Raw genomic sequence first — 21,704 nt, forward strand, 5'->3', positions numbered from 1 at the left:
ATATTGAGCTATTCCAGTTATCTGTTTCTTAATTCCTGGGATTACATGGTTTGTATCTTTCAAGAAAATTTCCCATATCATCTAAATTGTCAACTGATTGGCATGAAATTGTCCATGATATTTCCTTATTATTCTTTTGATATCTTTAGGACTTGAATTAATATCCCTTTCCCATTTGTGATATTGGTAATTTGTGTATTCCCTCTTTTTTTCCTGATTAGTCTGCCTAGATATTTATTAAATTTGTTGATCTCCTCAGAAAACTAGCTTTTTGCTTCATTGTTTTTTTCTATTGTTTTTCTGTTATATACATTGATTTGTGCTCTAAAAAGTATCATTTTCTTTCTTCTGTTTACTTGGGTTTCATTTACCCTTCTTGTTCTAGTTTCTTAAGGTAGAGGTTGAGGTCACTGATGTGAGTATATTATTTGAGATCTATTTTTTTCTAATATAGTAATTTACTGCTGTAACTCCTCTGAGTATCATTTTACCTGCATCCCACATATTTTGACAGGTTGTGTTTTCTTTTTCATTTAGATCAAAATATTTTTAATTCCTTTATTAATTTTTCTGTGGCCCCAATAAGTTATTTAGAAGCATATTTTTAAGTCTCAATTTGTTAATTCTATCTAATTTAACTCCATTATGGCCAAAGAACATACTTTCTATGACTTGACTCCTTTTAAATTTACTGAGATTTGTTTTATGGTCTGGAATATGGTCTGTCTTGTTAAATATGCATGTGTGTTCTGCTGTTGCTGTATGAAGGGTTCTGTAAGTTTAAATCAGGTTAGGTTATTTGATAATGTTGCAATGTTAAATATTCTTCCTGATTTTCTGTCTACTTGTTCTGTCCATTATTGAGTAAGTGGTGTTAAAATCTCAACTGCAGTTGCCATTATGAATGACACTCTTTATCTGTTATAATATTCTTTGCTCTGAAATCTGTTTTGTCTGATGATAATGTAGACATACCAACTTTCCTTTTCTCATCATTTTACTTTTAACCCATTTGTGTCTTTATATTTAAAGGGGGGTCTTGTAGACAGCCTCTATGTGCTTCTTGCTGCCCTATCCAAACTGAAATTTTCTGGCTATTGATCAAGTTATGTAGACCATTTACATTTAATGTAATCATTGACATTATTTTATTTAAATCACCTTGATATTTATTTATTTATCAAGTTTTATTTACCCATTTTAAGAGAGAGAGAGAATGAGTGGGAGAGGAGCAGAGTGATAATCCCAAGCAGACTCCCAAGTGAGAGCAGAGCCTCAGAATAGATACAGGATGGATACTCAGATGGACATCTAGGCTCTTTCCATAGTTTGGCTATTGTGGACATTGCTGCTATAAACGTTCGGGTGCACGTGCCCCTTTGGATCACTACATTTATATCTTTAGGGTAAATTCCCAGTAGTAAAAACACCTTCTTTTAAAGAGCTCACCTGATTAGGTCAGGCTCATCAAGGATAAACTTGATTTGTTCAAAGTCAACTGATTAAAGGCCTAGTTAAATCTGCAGAATTCCCTGCACCTCTGCTGTGTAACATAAATCACAGGAGTGCCATCAATCATGATCACACTCAAGGAGAGTGTATATACCAGGGGTGGGGATCTGGGGTGGGGATCTTGGGGAGGGATGTGCATCTTAGAATTCTTGCCCCCACAACATTTTAAACTTACTACAGTCTACCAACTAGTGATACTATACTACTTCACATGTAAAATGAGGACCTCATGCCTGTATGCTTCCATTCTCCCTCTCAACCTCTGGACACCTGCTTGTTTCCTAGGGCTGTATAACAATGCACCACAAACAAGAATGGCTTAAAACCGCAGAAACTTCTTCTCTCACAGGCTATAAGTCCAAAGCCAAGGTGTCTGAGGGCCATGCTTCCTCTGAAGCCAAGGCTTCCTCGCCCCCTCCAGAAGTCTTTGACCTTCCCCAGTTTGAAGCTCCTATCTGTCCCTTCAATGTCACCTGATGTTCTCTGGGTGTATCGGGGTCTTTAGATGGCCATCTTCTGATGCGAACCCCAGTCCTATTGGATTAGGGGCCCTTCCTACTCTAGGATGGGCTCATTTTAGCTAATGCCATCTGCAGAGACCCTGCTTCCAAATAACGTCGCATTCTGAGATACTGGGGGTTAGGACTTCAACATATTTCGGCTGGGGGTGGGGGGGGACATAATTCAACACATAACAGGGCTATATTGTTGTTAAGTATTGTTGCCCATGTATTTACAACCCCACATGACATTATTTTTGTGTTAAATAGTCAGTTATGTTTTAAAGATATTTAAATGAAAAGAAAATCTATTTACCCATGTGGTTCCCATGTTCTTTGTGTAGATCTGGTAGGGGCTGAGGCTGAGTGGGCAGCTGCCTACTGACCTCCAGTGATGGGAGGGGCAGAAAGAGGCCCGAGCCCTGTCTGCAGCCCACTGTGGCCACACAGGGCCAGACATGCAGCCCCCTGCCCGCCCCCTGCCCGCCCCCTGCCCCCTGGCTCATCTCTCTTCTGCGTTTACTGCAAGTGTCCCTGTGCGGGAGGCCTGTCTCAGGCCTCGGGTTTTTCAACAGCGATCGTTTCCCTACATGGTGATCCCTCTTCCTTTTTGTGTCTTTCCAGATGAAATTGAGGGTTAGTGAAATTAAGAGGCCCAAGATTGGACTTCTGGGGAGCTGGAAGGTGCTGTTTGTCGATCTGGGTGCTGGTGGCACAGGTGTATTTGCTTTGGGAGAACTCACCTGCCTACCCACCTCAAATATGTGCATATTTCAGGATGTATGTTTTATTTCAGTAAAAAGTAAAAAAATAAAAAAGAAAAAAGAACAAACAAACTGGGACACCTGGGTGGCTCAGTTGGTTAAGCGTCCAACTCTTGATATCAGCTCAGGTCAAGATCTGGGGTCCTGGGATCAAGCCCCACATTGGGCTCCGCACTCAGCAGGGAGTCTGCTTGTCCCTCTGCCTCTGCCCCTCCCCCACACATGCACACACACTCCCACTCTCTCTCTCTCTCTCTAAAATAAATAAATACATCTTTAAAAAACCACACAAAGAAACAAGCCATTCACGGAGGCTGAAAGAGAAGCTGAGGACCTCAGGGGCCCTGCTTGTGCAGGTGGACTTGGCTGTCCACTGGTGTCCACGGGGCCAGGGCTTAGCTCCCTGAGCCTGTAGGCAGGGCTCCAGGACCCAGGGATGATGAGATCTGTGAAAGGCCTCTGCAAACTGTCAAGTACCCACGCGTGCAATTCTGAACCCCCGAATGGCAGGTCGTCTTCCAACGACTTTGGGTTGTAGAACTCATGTCCCAGAGCAGTGGTGGCAGCCATGTGGCTGTGGTGTGTCTGGAGGCCACAGCCAGACCTCTGCTTGGACAGATGACTTGGAACCCATCATCCCTGCCTTGTGTTAAACTCAAACATGCCCTCCATGCTTCCCTCTGTTACTACTGACAAGTGGCTGGAGAGGGAGAGGAGACCATGTGCATTGCCCTTCAGTGGAAGTGGCTGGTTCCCCTCCCCTGCCCCCAGTAGCAGACAGGTGCGGCCCAGCAAGTGGCCTCCTCCTGAGGGGGTGGGGGTCGCACAGTGACCCCCGCCCCCATCCACCCGAGGCACCACACTTCACACCCACCCTCAGTTTGCTCTCTCCTTTCTTTTTAGGGGAAAAAAAAAAGTCAGAAATGCAGAAAGGGGTAAAGCAGAAATTAAAACTGCTCACTGGCCTGTTAGATGATTAAGAGGATCCCTGTCATCCTGATACTAGGGCATTTTCTCTGGGCGCGTGGAGGTATCGTTTCCTTTTGTGAAGATCTGTTCATGCTACGCAAATCCCGAGTTATAACTGGCTTTTCTCCCTGCGTAGCTGGCAGACGTTCTACTCAGAATCTCTTGCCTTCCTCTGACAGCCAGTAGTATTCCCTTGAAGAGTGACCAGTGCCCTGTTTCTAGGTGCTCCTGATGTGTAGACTGGCCCCTGATTGGGTCCTGAGTAATTGCTGGGTCTAAGGTCAAAGGCGTCGATCCAGGCTGGCTTCTGCCTTCATGCCATCCACCAGCTGCTCTTGGGAAGGCCCTCAAAGTCTTGGGCATCTCCCATGGGGTCACACATCCCAGGATGTCCTTCCCATGGCTGCTTCTTCCTGTCACTGAGTTGGTCCAGATGTCACCTCCACACATCAGCCTGGGAGCAGGGCTCATTAGACCCATTTTACAGACAAGAATGTGAGAGGGAAATTTACCTCCTTGGGGTGTCCCAGTCAACAAGGACTAAGTTAACATCCACCCTCTGGTCCCATTGCCAATTCAGCATAGTCCCTGTCTGCTGCTGATGGCATAGTCCTCCCGTCAAGAGTCTGGGGCATTACAGTTCTTTGTATTGCATGTGCAGAAACTCAACTCAATCAGATTTAAGCTCAAAGGGAGAACGCGTTTGTGTCTGTAAATCAAAAGCCCAGGGATGAACTTCAGGCATAGCTAGATCCAGGACATGGTCTCGGTCTCTCTGCCTCTCGGCTCTGCTCTCTCCATGTGGGTTCTTTTTACAATGAGGCTGTAGCAGCTTGATACATAGTTCCTAAGCTTTCCTTGACCTGAGGAGAAAGACACATTTTAATAGTAAATGTCAATAAATGTTCCAAGAACCGAGTCTGGGTAACGTGTCTACCACGAATCTGCTTCAAAGGCAAAAGGGTTGAGATGCATTGAGTGGCCAGGCCTGGATCCCTTGCCCTTCTCAAACTGTTGTAGGCCGAGGCATTCCTGCCCTGGATGGCTGGCTACCAGGGCCATATGCCCTTCTACCCCAGGCAAGAAAGGGAGGACAAAATGGGTTTTGTTGACAGAAGAAGGAGGGACAGATGTTAGGCAGGAAGAAGCCGCAGAGGCCGGTGACCCTGGGCAGCTGCTGCGGGCCCACCTTGGCGTGAAGCCCAGGGGCAAACCTGGTCTCCCTGTGGCACGCCAGCGCCAGCCACATGCTGGACTCGCTCAGTCCCCCTGCTGCAGCTTGGGCGGAGGTATCAGGCAGACACTCACCTGAGGGCCTTCACAGGGGCGGCTGGAGCTGAGACGAGTAAACAGTGGAGCCCATTAACGGCTTACTCCTTGGGGAAGTTGCTAGGTGAGCAGAGCCTGAGCCCACGGTGAATTCAGCTTAAGTAATAAGGGATTCAGGCAGACCAGCCCCCCGTGCAGGGTGGGAGGCAGGCCCCAAGAGGGAAGGGACTGGGGCTGCTGAGCCAAGGATCTGATATACAGCAGACCCAAAGACATCCTTTCCCCTGGGTGGATGTTTCCAACGTAGCCCCAGTCGCTCTGGGTCCCTAAGGCCAGCCTCCCCATCCCTGCCTTTCACCCGGCCCCTCCTTCTCACTGCAAGAGTCTCCCCACCCCTCATCCCGGTCCCCCACATGCTGGCAAAGTTGCCATCCCCGGAAGCTCCCCTTGTTTGCAGCCCCCTCCTCCAGGAAGCCAGGTGGACTGAGGTGCCCTGGGAAGAGATGCAGGCAGGACCGACTTCTGCCCAACCCCGAGAGCTCCCATTCCCAGAGCTGTCACGTTTTTGCAGCACCTGGGTGGCTGAAACTTTTCTGAAGACAAATGTGAGCCCCAGAGAGCCAGGGCCCCCTGTTCCCTGAGCGGCAGGCCCCGTCCACACCAGTAGCCATTCTTCCCTGGTGCAGGACACCTATTCTGGCCTGCAGCCTGGGCTGAGCCCTGGGGGCGGGACTGACGGCCGCCCAAGCTGAGTCTTTGCAAGAGGGAAGCAGGCACTCAGCATGGCTGGGTCATCTGGTGCCCTCCCCACCCTCCATCTGCAGGAGCACGCAGAGAGGGGGGAGGGCTGGGGCGGGGGAAGGGGGATGTGTATGGCCTTGGCCTCGAGGGCCACGTGCTGCCTGAGGGAAGCTCGGGCTTCCTGCCGGGCTTAGGTGTGTGGAGGAACCAGCTTGGTTTGCCTAAGAGACCCCAGGGTAGGAGGGCCTGAAATCTGCCCCACCAGCCACCGGCCCTGTGTCCTCGGGGAGCCAGCCAAGCTCTCTCTTGGGGGTGGGGGGACTGAGAATTAAACACAGCCATGTGTTCACTCACTGCTCAGTCATTGTTATGTGTGGATGTGTTTACTTTAACACATTTTAAAAAGCATATGGCCAGCGCATGAGACCCATGAGGTCGTAGATATTGTTGGTAAGGACGATGCTAATCTTAAAACGGGAATTGATAGGAGGGACGTGGTTCGCTGAAGAGCTGCCCTGGGAGCAGGGGACCTGGCAATATCCCGAAAGGGACCCTGGAGTGCCTCGTTCGACAGACGCTGACATTAAGGGTTTCCTTTCTCAAAGGCCCCAAGCCTGAGGCTGGGCTCTTGCAGGGACCCAGGTGGCGGCGCTGGACAGGAGCGTCACCCACCCGTACCCGGCATACAGGTGTCCCCAGTCCCGGGAAGGCTGTTCCTCCTGGGGAGTGTCCTCGCTCCTCCAGCACCCCTCGGGGGTTCCACATGCTGACAGGGGTGGCTCGGCCCAGCGCGGAGGATCCGGGGTGAGCTGGGCTCCCTCCTCGGCAGGGGCAAGGCACCACAATTCTCGCCTGGGAAATGGGACATGGGAGCAGCAACATGCCGGTGGGCAAGGATGGAGTGAGCCCATCCAGGGGACAGCCAAGCCCGGGGCCACACGAGGTGAGGCTCACGATTACCCCCTGCCTCTCATGACTGCTCCTGCTGGAAGGTCGGCTGAATCTGGGGGAGGGAGAACCGGCCATCCCGCGTGGGCTGAGGCATCACTTTGAGTCGCGTGTTCATGTGTTAAGCATGTGTGGACTGGGAGTCTTGCTGGGACAGAGTGGCCGGTTCACCCCTGTCCCCTCCCCTTTCCACCCACGAGAGGCAGCAGACTGGCGAGCACATGATCAGGAAGCTCTGCGGGGGCTGCAGGGGTGCGGCTGGTAGAGCAGGTCTATGGGTCCTCACATCACAGACTTCTCTGCATGAATGTCCCTGCCGGCCTGAGCATGGGAGGTAAGCGGAGTGACCAGGAGCTGGGGCATCTGGGAACCCCCCCCCCCACTGCTGGAGGCAGAGAGCAGGGGCGAATGTCCAGTGCCACACAGTGCCACAGCTGGCCGGTGCTAAGCCAGCTTAGCACCGAGCCTCCGAGGAGGGGTTCTGGTGGCCACATGGCCTTCTAGGCAGGACTCGGGTCCTAGCACCGTGGCCTCCTTGCCCATCTTTCAGGATGGTGGCTGCAGAGACTCTGTTCTGCCTTGGTCCCTGGCGTTGACCCTGCACAGGGGGAAAGGCTCCAGGGTCTGTGGTCCGAGTTTCCTGCCATCCAGCCGGGACCCCTCCCTACACCAGCTGCCTGGGGTCTGCCTATGCAGAGACCTTCCCAAGTGAGAACCGGTCCCTGCTTTGGATGGTTCTGGACCCACGTGCAGGAGAATCGTAAAAACCTAGTGATCAGTTTGAGCCCCTGGAAGCGTTGGGGGCCGTTCTGTGCCCCCCTCACTTTCCAGTTAGCTGGGTGACCCTAGCACAGGTCAGGTCCTCTCTCCGAGCCTTGGTTTCCCCTTCTGTGAAATGCAGATAAGGACAAAACTGCTCTTCAGCCAAGCCTTGAGGGAAGCCCATTCACAATGGTGCATCTGTGCGCACACGGCCGGGGTGCGGACCAGGGAATGACAGCCCCAGTGTCCCAGAGGCTGCAGCCCAGGATGGGGACTGAACCCACAGTCGTGATGGGAGCTGCCAGGCTTGGGGGGGGGTGCAGTTCAGACACACACATGCACACATCTTCCCAGCCTGTCTGACAACAGCCTTTTCTCTGTCTGCTGGATGTTTCTGAGAGGAGCCAGAGAGAAACAGTATGTTTCTTTGTTTTATTCTAACACTGATGACTTCATCTTCCCTTGTTCTTCCCAGAAAAGACGATGACGAATTTGTTAAAGTTCAGCTGTGAGAGCCCCCTCTTAGAGCAAGAATGAGAAGTATTTAAAAGCAGCTTCTTGCTTCTTGGAGTTATTTTCAGACAAGTGGCCCCGCTCAGGCTCACGGTGGCTCTCCAGCTCCCGCCATCCATGGGGAGGAAGGTGGGGAGCACCTGTCCTGGTCCCCGAGCTCCCCGGCCCTCTGGGACCACCCCCTGCTCCTTGTCTGGGCCCCGCACCTGTGTCCCAATCACCGGGCACTGGGAACAAAAAGCTGGGCAGTTTTCAACTTGTTTCCCCAGATTTCCAGATTCAGGGCAGAAATGAAGTGGCTTCCAGACCCTTCTAGCCAGAAGGAAATGAATGGATCCAGGGAATGATATCTGGGCAGCCTTCCCTCCGTGCTGACTACTGACACCCCTGCACCTCTGGGTTCCCCTTCCTTAGCCACCCTGTGGTCAACGGTCCTTGACCAGGACAGCCCCAGGTGCGGCCAGGCTCTGAGGACAGAAAAACACACAAGTGGCGGCCAAGGGCAAGGCAGCCTGGGGGTGGGGGAAGGGATCAGGCTGGGGTGACCTCCCAGTTGTCTGGGTATGATGGGGACCTTGTGTCCCCTGTGATGGAGAAGGTGGCTCCCAGTCCTCCTTGGCCTACCCTCAGGGCAGCAGGGCAGGGAAGGGTGTGGTGGGCAGGACGCACTGGCGCAACACTGACCCTGCTCCTCACCTACCGGGGGATATGATGAACCCACTTTACAGATGTGGAAACTGAGGCTCAGCCAGTGAGGCTCCACCCACCCCCAGCCACAGAGCCAGTCTCTGCCTCCCCAGACCATTCTTTGAAACAACTTCCAGAAGCCACAGGGAGAAAACAAAGCGTTTATTTTTGCCCAAACTGTTCCCCCTCCCTGAATTGCCTGAGAGGTGTTTGTCTGGAGGTGTGGGTGACTCACGCAGGCGCTCAGAGATGGAACCGGTTATTTTTGCCTCAGACTCTGGCAGCCCGTGGGCAGTGTCCCCATAGGGTGCACGGGTGGCCCAGGCTGACCCACTGCGGGAGGGAGATGGGGTGGCAGAGTCAGCGTGCCCTGGCTCATAAGCAAGCCCCCCGCCCCCCTACCCGGGTCCTGAAAACAAGCCCCCAGGCCCAAAAGGCAGGCTCTAAGTTCGCTGGGGGTGCTTGTTGCCTGCTGAGTCCCCTGCCCTCCTGGGGGTGATGCTGGCTTCAGGCCGTCATCCAGGTCACCATCCCTATTGCCCCATTCTGCTGCATCTGAGCATGAGCCCCTTTCCCCCACCCACTGCAGGCTGCGTACCCCGGGATGACTCCCACGCTCTTCCCGATGTGCCTGAGCCTGGCCTTTGTGGGTACAGCTGCGGAACCCGCAAGTCCCAGGCTCTTGTAGTCCAGCGGCCACAGAACCGGAGATGAGAAGGGGTCTTCTGCCCTGGGCTCCCCGGGCTGCTCCCTCCCTGAAGAGGTTAAGGGAGTGGGCCTGCCAAGAATGAAGGGGTCATGGCCAGGGTCTCAGCAGAGCGGGGTCCCCACATCCTGGAACCAGGGCCATGGCCTTCTAACCCAAGCTGTTCTGGGACTCCAGGGCCTCAATTTGGAGAGGCTCTGTGGTGCTTTCAAGAGCCCCTTCCCTCCAGGGCCCCAAAGGGGGTGGGGAGTCATCCTGACTCTACCGACAGGAGGGAGACAAGCACATTGAGGCTGGACCCGGGGACAGATGCTACAGCTGCCAGCACGTTGGAGACTCGCCCGTGAGGACCGAGGGAACAGGAGAGGACCGTGACCTGGTGAGCTGGTGCCACACAGAGAGGGGCTCCAAGTCAGAGGCAGGCGGCCTGCAGGCCAGGGCAGAGCAGGGCAGGGCAGGCAGGGCCGGGGGCCCAGCACAGGATGGGGAGGAGGGAGAGCACCAAAGGAGGCCTGAGACCATAGGGGCCGTCCGAAGTTTTGGCAGGAGAGGAGACTATGAACAGCTTACCCTGGGTGCTCATAGGAGGCTGGTGAGCCCCGGCCAGGGCAGGGGTCCTCCAAGGAGGAGGCCGGCAGGGCTGGACCAGTGGCCTAGCAGGGTCTTGGGGACGCTGCCAGAGTCTCAGCCAGGAACAGTTAGCGCTTTCATCCCTGGTCCTCCCTTCACGCATCTCAGCGGCCAGTGTGTTCCTCCCACAGTCTGATAGTCATTCTCCGTGGTAAATAAGACACTTGTTCCCCTTCACAAAGCAGGCCACGTTTCTCCCTGGCAGCTGCCGCCTGGCTGGCCAGGCCACCGAGCAGCCTGGTCACCACGGTCAGCCTCGGCCGGTGGCCAGACACAGCTGAGTACTTTCTCCACCTTCCTGCATGGGCTGCTGTACCCGGTCAGCTCCCAGGGACTGCCAGTCACCCAGCCAGCCAGCCAGCCTTGATCGACTGAGCCCTGCTCCAGATGCTGGGGGCTCAGCAGTGAGGAGGACTGACAAAGCTGTGCCCCAGAGGAGCTCCTGGCCCTGTGGGGAGGACAGCAGGTAAACAAGTAGCTAAAAGACCCAGGATAATGTCGCTACCGGGATAAATGGCACAGGGCAGGAAACGAGGCCCCAGGGGGCAGGGAACACAGACTGTGCGAGACAGGAGTGCAGGGAGAATTACAGACAAGGTCACAGGGGTGGTCTTGGAGCCCAGTTGGTGGGACTTCGTGGACCATGAAGTGGGCTTTAGGGAAAGGCCCAGACCTGTCACGGCACCAAGTCCCAGCACCGTGCTGGGCACATTCACTCACAGGCTCTCTGGAGCTGACACGGGCTTGTTAGCCACCTTGTGCATGGGGGGGAACTGAGGCTCGGGGAGGCACCTGCACACTTCCTTGCCGCTCACATCCACTGGCCACGGCTCCTCCTCTCCCAGCAGACCAGCCCTCAGACATGTCCCCTTCCAGGACCCCCGTGGCTCAGAGGACCCTTTCCGCACCCTCCCAGTGCATTGGCCCCAGCCCCCGTCTGCTGCCGCTCTGAAGGTCCCTCCCAGGAGGGGACCCTGCAGCTGGACCTCCAAGGGGGACAGGAGAAGGGTGTCCTGAAACAGGGGAGACAGTGAACAGCCGGACTTCGAGGCAGCAGTGTGGATAGCATGTCTGGGGCACGGCAAGCAAGCAGATGGGTCTGGCGTCATCTTGCTAATTTTGTGTGTGTGTGTGAAATCAACTCATTTATTTATTTTAAATCAACTCATTTATTAAAATATTTTTAAATCAACTCATTTATTAAAATGAATATATTTGGGGATGTAGTTTTATGCTCCTACCTAAATCACCAGCATCACTTCCCAAAAATAGAAAGTGACTGTAAAAATTCATGTAACAGGGGCGCCTGGGTGGCTCAGTCTTTAAGCATCTGCCTTCGGCTCAGGTCATGACCCCGGAGTCCTGGGATCAAGTCCCGCCATCCGGCTCCCTGCTTGGCAGGGACCCTCCTTCTCCTTCTCCCTCTGCCCCTCCCCATCCCGTGGGCTTGTGCACGTGCTCTTTCTCTCTCTCAAATAAATACAATATCTTAAAAAGACTTTTTAAAAAATTCATGTAACAAAACAAGTATTAATTTTTAAAAAGAATAAAAGTACAGAATAGAATATAAGCCCCAGTGTTCCGGTTCTAGGTCAGTTCCACTCTACCTCTCCCACTGAGCACAGCTTAAAATCTGACTGAAGGCACAGAGCAGCTCTCTGGGGACTTAGGAAGCTAAGTCATTGCAGGCAGCCTGGGGAAGAGAAGCAGAATTTGAGGCACCACCAAACTGATAGTGGGTTTACCATTTTCCCTCTGCGGGAGATCCCCCTGCCAGAAACCACAGAGGGACCTTTGCGCCCCGAGAGAGAGCTGCGGGGCAGAACCTCTGCTTCTGGTTCAAAGAGCAGGAAAGGGGTCTCTTACGACTCAGACAGAATCTGGAAATATGCATTTTTAAAATGTGCATTTTCTCCCACTTTTTCAGACTCCAGCCCAGACAGTCCAGGGGAGCCTTGACTGGGCCCTACAAGAGCCTCCCCCCTAAATGAGGGAGAACTTCCTCTCCCAGCAGAGGAGCTGTTGTCCCCCAGGAGGCACAAGGAACTGCTGCTTTTCTCCCTTCTCTCTCTCTCTCTCTTTCTCTGTCCTCCTACACCTGGATGCAGGCATAGTATTGGGGTGTGCACAGCAGAATAGAGTGAATTAAGCCCCAGCTTTCTGGCTGGCTGACCCAAAAGAGGAGCCCCAGGAAACTGAAAAATACCACAGGGATACGGTACTATGGAGGGGTTGTGCTCAGGAAAGCAAGGGCCTGATGTTGTTTATGACCTCAAATCATAGAAGGCGGGGTGCCTGGGTGGCTCCGTCGTTAAGCATCTGCCTTCAGCTCAGGTCCTAATCCCAGAGTCCTGGGATTGGGGAGCCAGCTTCCCCCTCTCTCTGCCTGCCTCTCTGCCTACTTGTGATCTCTATCTGTCAAATAAATAAGTAAAATCTTTAAAAAAAAAAATCATAGAAGGCAAGCATATATACAAGAATACATAATACAAATTTAATCAAGAATATATAATTATATAATTACTGTATTTTATATAACATATAAAATTTTTAATCAAAGCATACGAACAGCAGCAGAAGAATCTCCGAACACTTAGACATTAGACAGCACGTGTCTAAATAAATACTCCACAGAGAAAAGAGGAAGTCTAAGGGCGAATTTGAAAACATTTTGAACAGAATGAGAATGAAAACATTACATGTGAATGTGAGAATTTGTGGCATGAGCCTAAAACAGTCCTTAGAAGAAACCGATAGCATCCAATTCTCGTATTAGGAAGGGAGAAAGGTCTTAAATGAATAATTACAGATTTTGCCTTAAGAAGCTAGGGAAAAAAAGAGCAAAGTCAACCCAAAGCAGGTGGAAGGAAGGAAGTAATAAAGATAAATGTCAAAATCAATGGCATTAAAAACACATCGGGGTCATGGGTTGGAAAACTATCAACTCTCCCCAAATTCATCTACACGTTTACTGCAGTTCCGTTCAAAGTCCCAGCAGGGGTTTTTGGTAGATAGAGACAAGGTCATTCTGAAGCGTATACCGAAAGGCAGAGGACTCAGAATACCTTAAAACACCAACATGGGAATAGCAATAAACGTAAATCAGCTTGTGACCATCCATGCCTGTAACAGGGCACCACTGATCAAATGTCACTTCTGAGAGGCCGTCTGGCTGTGGTGCTCAGGGTGGCACAGAGGGGATCCTAGTCAGGACAAGGGTTCCATCATCTGGCTCTGGGGACCTTCGGAGCTGGTGGCCAGTGTTTGGGCATGGAACACAAATATCTCCTCGCTGGGCCTCCATATATCTCCACTTATCTCCTCCAAATATCTCCACTTCCTGGCCCAACCCAATCCTCACCTGGCACTTGGAAAGACTCGGGGGTGGGCTCCCAGCCTCTGAGTGGGGCCTCCAGGTGGCTACAGCAAACACACTATCAAGATGTTCAGACGGGGGTGGGGGGAGCGAGAGCGGAGGCCAGGCTGCGGGAGACTTTGGACAGTCCCTGTGCCCCTGTGCAGACCAGAGCCAGACAGCCCCCCTGTGGGGTCTTCCCACCTCAGTCCTGCAAGGCCCAGAGAGAGAAAGTGAGATGTCCAGGGTCACACAACAGTGACAGGCACTCAGGGTCATGCACGCATTTGCCCACTGGGATGTGTTTCAGACGTGTTTTGGGGGACCCACCAAGCACAGTCCAGATGGATATGATCTTGTGGGGAGACAGAAGGATGAAGGAAGCTAACAGATGTGAGAACCTCAGGAGGGGCAATGATGTGAGAAGACCTCCCTGCTGATGTGATACGGAGGGGCAGCCAAAGGACAGTCTGCATGACGTGAGCTGAACGGGTCACTTCCCAGCCAGGTGGGCACCCACAGTGTAATTCCGGGCTCACGTCGTCTGCCTGGAGACAGGGTCAGACCCCATGGGTTAGGGGCTCCCTCCATCCCTCAAGACTTCCCCCAACCCCCGCCACCCCAGTGGCTAGTCACAAGTCTGGCTTGTCTCCCGTGCTTCTGGTAGACTGACTGTACATCACAGGTTCCCCTGACACCCTACTCGGGTTCAATTAATTTGATAGAGTGGCTCCCAGGACTCAGAGAAACATTTATTTATATTTGCCCCTTTATTATAAGAGTATGGGAAGGATGCCAGTGAGCAGCAAGATGGAAGGGTATACAGGGCAAGGTCTGGGGAAAGTCAGGCAGCTTCCTTGCTCTGTCCAAGTACCTGACTCTCCCAGCCTCTGCATGTTCACCAGTCTGGAGGCTCTCGGAACCCTGTCCTTCTGGACTTTTGGGGGGCAGAGGTGGGGGGCTTCATTATGTAGGGATGATTCTTTAAATCATTGGCCACTGGCAGTTGGTTCAACCTCCAGACCCTCTCCCCTCCCCCAGAGAACAGCAGGCGGGACTGAAAGTTCCAACCTTCCAATCACACGGTTGTCCATCCCCACCCCCGGTGAACACAGCCCTCCTACGTCCTTCCACAGGTTTCAAAAGTCTCGTTAACATAAACCAGGTGTGGTTGAAAGGGGTTTCTTATCACTACCTCAACACCTGTATCCCAACCCCTCATCCCATTCAGATGGTTTTAGGAACACTGTGCCAGGAACAGGGACGAATATATTGCTTATTAGAAATGACCCTATCATGGAGGGTCCTCTCCGTGAGATGTGTCCCAGTAAGCTCCAAATGATGGGGAGTCAGCCAGGTGAAGTGAGGGAAGGAAGCTCCTGGCAGGTTGTGTTCTGAGCTGAGCCAAATGGAGGAGGCTGGAGGGGAGGCTGGAGGAATCCTGCCCTCCCGCTGCTCTTTGGAATCCTGGCAATTCCCCCACGCTCTGGGGAGCTTAGACCTGGGTCTGTACGGACATCTGCCCTCCTGGGCTGCCTCCAAGGCACTGAAGTCTGGGAAGCTAGGATCAGACACTTGGTGTCAGAAGCCTCTCAGATGCCTGTGGCCCCATGAGGGCCATGCAGGTGAAGCACTGTTCAGCGCCCCCCCCCCCCACCGGGTTCGCTCTACCCCTCCCTCCCTGCAGCCCCTCCCTCTCCCTCAAGCCTGGGAGAGTTCCCTTTCTCTGCCTCTCTGCTCTCTTCTGCCACTTCCTTCCAGGGGTTCAGTTCACCAGGTAGGGGTGGGGGGTGGGGGGTGGGGCGAGGGGGGTGCAGACTGGGAAGGGGACCCTGTGGGGAAACCGGTTACTCTCTTAAGTGATGCCCCTCCTCCTTTCAGTATCCTCGACTTTCCAGGGGAGGGGATCGAACTGGCAGGTCCTTAAGCTATGGGTGGATTATTGCTGCCCTTTCTGAAAAAGATATTCCACCTTTGTGCTCCTAGCTAGAGGTTAAGTTTCTATTTGTCGGCTTTAAAGGCGTTTTCAAAAGCTTTCCTAGCGCTGTGTCATGGGTGACAGGCATCTTGTATATGGCTTATCTGCAGTAGGGAGGCAGGCTGAGCTGGATGATGGGGGAGATGCTGGAACTGTATTAGGATGGGAATCAGCAGGAGGGTCTTTCCCTGGAGGTTCTGCTCCAGGGGGCCAGGTGAAGGGACCCCGGGGGTGGCCAGTGTGTGTCACCCACACACAGGACATCCTTCCCAGCATGGAGCCCACCCCTTGCACAGCCTGGAGAAAGAGGTCTCAGTCCACAGAACAACGTGCCCAGGTGTGTGGGAAGCAGGTGGTTGTCCAGCGACATGGAAGGACGTGATGTCCTGACTGGACCCCGGAGCCCTCACTGACCGCCCCCTTCTGTTCCTTGGGCTCAGGCAGCGCCAAACAGCTTCTTGCAGGCAGGACCTGAGAGGGGTGCTGAACGGAGCCACCTGCAGCTAGAGGGAACCTATAGGAGACACCTTGGAGTTAGCAAAGAGTCCGCTGGTACGTCCCTGCCACCTTCCGTGGGGTGAAAGAGACCACAGGTGGGCAGTCGTGAGCCATGCAGGCAGGAGTGTCATTGTAGTGATTTCTTTGGGCATCAAGATACTTTCCTCTTCTGGTGACACAGGCCCAGGACAAACTGACAAAAAAAAAAAAAAAGAGAGAGAGAGAGAGAGAAAGAAAGAAAAAAGAAAGAAAGAAAGAAAGAAAGAAAAAGAAAGAAAGAAAGAAAGAGAGAGAAAGAAAAAAGGAGAGGGGGTGGAATTTACTGTTTCACATACAAAAAAAGCCTACCTGTGGGGCTAACTTTGGGCTCAGCTGGATCTCAAACATTGTACTCAAATCTTTTCCTCCTGCCCCCTCTCAGGGCTGCTTACCTTGCAGGGGCAGGAAGGAGTCTTCCCAGCAGCTCAGACTTTCATCTGTTCAATCTCCTTTCCTGATGGGAAGAGAGAAACACTGAGACCTCCACTAAAATACAGTAATAGGACCCTTGTTAAATGCACACACACAGACAAAGAGAATAGGGTTAGCAGCAACAGCAAGAAACTGTAGGAAGCTGGACAGCAGGTTGGATGAGTAAGCAGTGATAGAGCAGCCTGAGAAGTCGGATTAAGTAAGGGGTTGGGGCTATAGCTCCTTTTCCCAGCCTCAGGATCAGAGTTCCTCCCCCAGGCAGCCCACCTGGATTTCCCCCACCATGGGAGTGACCAAGAGTGAGGGACCCTATGGGTTACTTCACAAGCCCTACCCTCTCCCTCAGAGTGTCCAACCCACTTCTTAGTCTCTATCTGACAGCCAAGGATTCCCAGACACCTGAGGAAGCCTTCCAACATGGCGTGTGTTGATCAAGACAGATGAGGGGAGAAAGGCAAATTGGGGCAAACCAGGGCAGCGCAGGAGAGAAGAAAATTTCTAATAAAACTAGGCTACTGATTATCCTCAGAGAGGTGAGAGAAGATTTTACATCTATGAGAAAAGAACAGAACTTCATACATTTAAAAAGAAACCTTCAAAGGAAAAAAATGCCTCCTAGAAATTAAAAACATAGCAACTGAAATAACCAATAGAAGGTTTGGAATACAATACTGAAAAACTGAGAGTGTAGAGTGAAATTTTTTTAATGGGAAACAGGAGAGAAAGGGTAAAAAATTGGAGGACAAGTCCAGGAGGTCCAACATGAGTACTAAGAGCCCCAAAAAAAGAAAAGAGAGGAAGTCTTCAGTGAAATCACTTAATTAAATGTCCCAGCATTGAAGGGCATGAGTTTCCCACAGAAGATGCTGCAAAGTACTCCACACAAGGGATGGAAATGACCCATAGCAAGGTGCATCGTTGTGAACATTCAGGACACTTAGGACTGGGGTGAGCAACCATCTCGGTTTGCTTGGGGCTGAGAGGTTTCTTAGGATATGAGTTTTCAGTGCTGCAACGAGGATGGTCCTGGGAAAACCAGAATGGCTGGTCACTCTACGAGGATCCAAAAACAAATACAAAGCCCTACAAAGCTCACAGAGAAGCCAGAAGATAATGCCTTCAAAAATCTGGAGAAAAGTGATTTCTAATTTAGAATCCTATACCCTGCTGAGCTTTCAATCATGTCAACAAGTGTGACAGTAAAGTGAGATCACATCCAACATGTAAGGTCTCAAAAATATTTTCCTAAGCATCTCTTCTCAAGAAGCTATTGGAGAACCTGCTCCATCAAAGTGAAATGAGGAGACAAGGTACAGAAAGAAGCAGACCCAACACAGGAGATGAGGAGGGAATCCCTTGGAGGATGAGGGAGCGCTCCCAGGATGGCACCTCTTCAACAGATGTGGAGAGAGCTGAGCCATCCCACAGCGGTGTGACCCCAGAGACAGCCAGGCATCACGAAGACCCCCCACTTCCATCGGGCCATCTTCTTTTTTTTTTTTTAATAAATTTTATTTTTTTTTAAACATATAATATATTTTTATCCCCAGGGGTACAGGTCTGTGAATCGCCAGGTTTACACATTTCACAGCACTCACCATAGCACATACCCTCCCCAATGTCCATAACCATCGGGCCATCTTCTTAAACCAAGGACAGAATGCCCAGGATGGCTTGGCCCAGATTCTCATGAGGACTTGGTTGGTCTTGACCACATGTTCCTGAGGGTCTCTCCCCTGATGCTCTGCTGAGCGCATGCGTGTCCCTCACAGAAGTTCTCAGCTTTTCCCTGAGAGTGGGAGGCAGCCCCTTCCCTCTGGCCGTACTTCTGCCGCATGTCCAGTGCCCGGTCCACACCTCAGTCTTGTTAAGTGCCCCAGCGTGAAGAGCCCTGTGTTGCCCAAGCCTCACTCATGACTTGCTTGCAACTTCCCCAAAGGGTCCTTGTAGCTTACCCACACCTCCCAGGGAAGGGGAAGTCAGACCACGACCTGACCCGGAGACGACTTCTTACCTCCTCCTGGAACCTCCGTCCAGCGTGTCTGCCCTCTGTTTTTCAAGACTAGGTGGTGTATTATCTGGGATAGATACACAGGTGGAACTATAATGAAAAGCAAGGAGATAATTAGCACAAAAGGATGGTCACCACCTAGAGCTGAGTGTTGAGAAGTCAGTTTGATTTGGGAAAGTGTATAAGGTACTGAGAGTGCTTTTAGGGTACTGATAATACTTTTTATGTTAGCTTGGGTATCAGTTCACAGATGTTTGTTTAGTTATAATAATAAAATTTATTATTATTTAAATTGTAGATGTGTTTATAGACTCTTTTGTGTTTAATTCTTCTAAAAGTGTAGAGAGGAAAAAGTATCAAGGGAACGTTTCTCTGGGGTGATCTCCCAACAAGATTCGGGATTTACTCTGATTGGATAACCTGGGTCCCTGGTCAGGGGCAGGAGGATGGGGTGCTGCACTGTCACTGGCCAGGACCCAGTTAGCCCCCACCCCCACTCTAATCAGGGTTCCAGCCAGTGGGGAGAAGGGGTTCCAGGAAGTCAGGAAGCATGATGGTTGGGAGCCTAAAACAAAACCCCTTCCCTGTGGTTCAGGGGAGCAACTGGGTGATATATTTTGATTCCTTGAAAAGACTGGCATCCGTCAGCCCAATGCCTCTCCTTAGAGAAGTGTGTCCTCAGGAAATAATTAAGGGTGGAGACCAAGAGTGAGGGACCGTACGGGTTATGGAGCAGAAGGGAGCCCGATATTTCCCTCTTTGAAAAGCTCTATTTTCAGTTACCGGGCTGGGGTGGGTCTTGGTGCCATCAACCTGCACTTGGCAGACTGGCTGTGAGCTGGGCCCTGAGCTCTCAGAAACTGGAGCTTCCTGAGATCTAAAAGCAGCAGGCTCTGTCAGCAAGAGCTGAGGGCCATATGGCGCATAAAAATAACTCAGGCCAGCCAGTCCTCCCCTCTCTCTGTCAGGCCAAGTCTGTCAGGTGGCCTCCTACAGGAAAGGCCAGGTGTATTCCCAGCCCAGGCAAGCAGAACCCCTGGGCTCAGGCCTGGAGGAGGCCCAAGTGCCTTGGGAGCATCTTTTCAGACACTAGGGAACAGAGAGGAGCCTTTCACAGGACCTGAATTGGAATGAGAGGAGTGTTTCAGCCCCAGGCTTTGTCAAGGAGGGAGAAGTGGAGGACCACAGCATTTTGGGGCCCTGGACAAGATGCTGTCACTGCTCAGAGCAGCAGGACAAAAGTTGGCATGGTCTAGGGCCCTACCCAGGGTGGCCTGGGAGAGTTGAGAAGACCTTGCCTATAGGCTAAGATCTCCTTTTCAGCTGAGTCCATTAGGGGCTGCTCAGCGGGCTCCCTGCCTCCTGAAAGCCAGGCCATGTCGGGGTTCCTGGTATTCAGGTAGCCCTCCCCAAGCCCCTGGTTCCTGAGCCCAGGTTCCTGGCTGGATCTCCAGACCACATCTACCTCCCACTCAGCCTTTGCCAGTTTCCCCTCCCAGGGCCAGGGCCAGGGCCAGGGCCAGGGCCAAGTCCAGGGCCAGGAGCTGGGCCTGGTGTCAGGAGCCCAAGGATCTGAGGTACTAATCACCAGCTGTGAACTTGCACACACCGCTTTATCTTTTAGGGTGCAGGCTTTCTCATTTGTGGAGTGGGCAATCATTCCCATATGGTTGTGTTAAGGATTCAGTGACATGTGAGAACAAAAAGACACATAAAGGAAGACACATGTTTGCTCTTGAACTGAAACCTCAGGGGCGTGGAAACTGCCTGGGTCAGGTGGCACAGGCATTTCATCCAAGACCTTTCCCTGAGTTCAGCTCCCACCCCACCCCCCAAGGGTATAGGAACTGTCCCTGTTCCTGCAGAAGCAGTCTCAAGCAAAGATGCCTATTTGGCTCTTTTAATGATGCCCCGCTGTGGCTGACGCTCCCGCCCCCTACCTGGGGAGCAAGTCTGGTGCAGACCCTGTAAGGAAACCTATAATTCAGGCTTCTTCTCAGAGCTTCTGCAGGCTCTGCACAGATTTCCCAGATAAAAGCAAAACTGGACAAGGCTGAAACATGGGCTCTGAGGAGAACCAGCAGGACTGGAGTAGACACTCATTCTCATAACGGGGAAAGGAAAAGACCTGGGTTTTCAGGACACACACACACAGACCTAGGAGCTGTGTGGCTTCAACTCCTCCCAAAACACTGCAGTGGGACTAGAAACATCACCCTAGAAGGGCTCTCGGCTCAACCCCCACAGCACACCTGGCCCTGATAGAAAGATGAAACAATGTAAGATGCTTATTCTCACCAGCATTATATTCTTTGTTTGTCCTGGAAAGTTCTGTCCAATGCATTATGACAAGAAAAGTGTGTGAGGTTTAACCACCAGAAAGGAAGAGATTAAATCACTATTAATTGTAGACTAAATTGTCTTCTGGAAAAACAAGACTTTCAGAACTAATGAGATCTAAAAATCCAATAGCAGTGTCCAGTTAAAGATACAATGGGAAGAGGAGGGTATCGGCAAAGACAGTGAAGCAGGAAGACCAAGACTCCATCACCAGCTAGACGGCTGAACTGGCAGAGTCCACCTGATGTAACTATGTTAGAATTCTGAGCCTATTCAAAGACTTTCAGCTTCAAAGGAAGGCTTGGAAAGTTTCAGTTCATTTTGGTCAGTTTAAGCTCTTAACACAGTAGCAGCTACCCGTCTTCCAACCCAAGCCTCTAGGCAGCAGCCATGCATGTGTTCCCGGAGTAGCTTACCCACAGCTGTGGGAGCCATGGTGGGCAATAAGCACCTCGTCCTACAAATACTGGGGAATATGTGTTCTTACTTCTTGTTGCTGTTTCTGGTCACAGAGGTGCAGATAGAGAGGCAGGCCACCATTGTTGCAATCTATACTGGCTGAAGAGGATTCCGGGGGATTTAAAAAGTCAGAGCCTATTACTGCTCCCCCCCACACACCCCTTCATTCTTCCCTTTTTCCTCTTTTGGGGGCAAGACATTTAAGGATTAGGATATTCAAAAGCAACCACGTATACAAAGGAAGTTAGAAAGTTACTAACACATGCCCAGAGAAAGGTATAGGCTCAGAGAAGACTCAAAGGACCTCAGTCTGATCCTGGCATAGAAGCACCCTACAACAATTGGAAAGAAAGAAAGAAAGAAAGACAGACAGACTTGCAGAAATCTGATTTCTAGAGTTACCACATTATAAGATTCAGACATTCCATTTTCAACAAAAACAACAACAGATCACAAGACCTGCAAAGAAAGAGAAAGGAATGGACTGTAAAGGGGATGGGGAAAATTAATCAGAGAAGCCATCCCTAAGAAAGAGGAGATGATGAACTGATTAGGCAAAGACTTTAAGACAACTGTGTCATTCAGAGAGCT

General features: G+C 51.5%; 1 protein-coding gene across 3 annotated transcripts in view; it reads left to right on the forward strand.

Annotated features, from left to right (window-relative positions):
• RASGEF1C (RasGEF domain family member 1C) overlaps window positions 1–21,704 on the forward strand; it is a 76,152-nt gene that overhangs the window by 16,790 nt on the left and 37,658 nt on the right. The window contains exon 1 of one of the 3 annotated variants that reach the window (XM_032846834.1): window positions 10,350–10,467. The exons of 1 other annotated variant lie outside the window; for it this stretch is intronic. The gene's annotated coding sequence lies outside the window, so the exon portion shown is untranslated. Of the gene's footprint in view, window positions 1–10,349; window positions 10,468–13,677; window positions 13,865–21,704 lie in introns of those variants that run through there. One more of the 3 variants, XM_032846831.1, reaches the window with a different exon arrangement.

The sequence above is a fragment of the Lontra canadensis genome, unplaced genomic scaffold (assembly GCF_010015895.1).
Source record: "Lontra canadensis isolate GAN:19392208 unplaced genomic scaffold, GSC_riverotter_1.0 scaffold181, whole genome shotgun sequence".
NCBI classification, from domain to species: Eukaryota; Metazoa; Chordata; class Mammalia; order Carnivora; family Mustelidae; genus Lontra; species Lontra canadensis.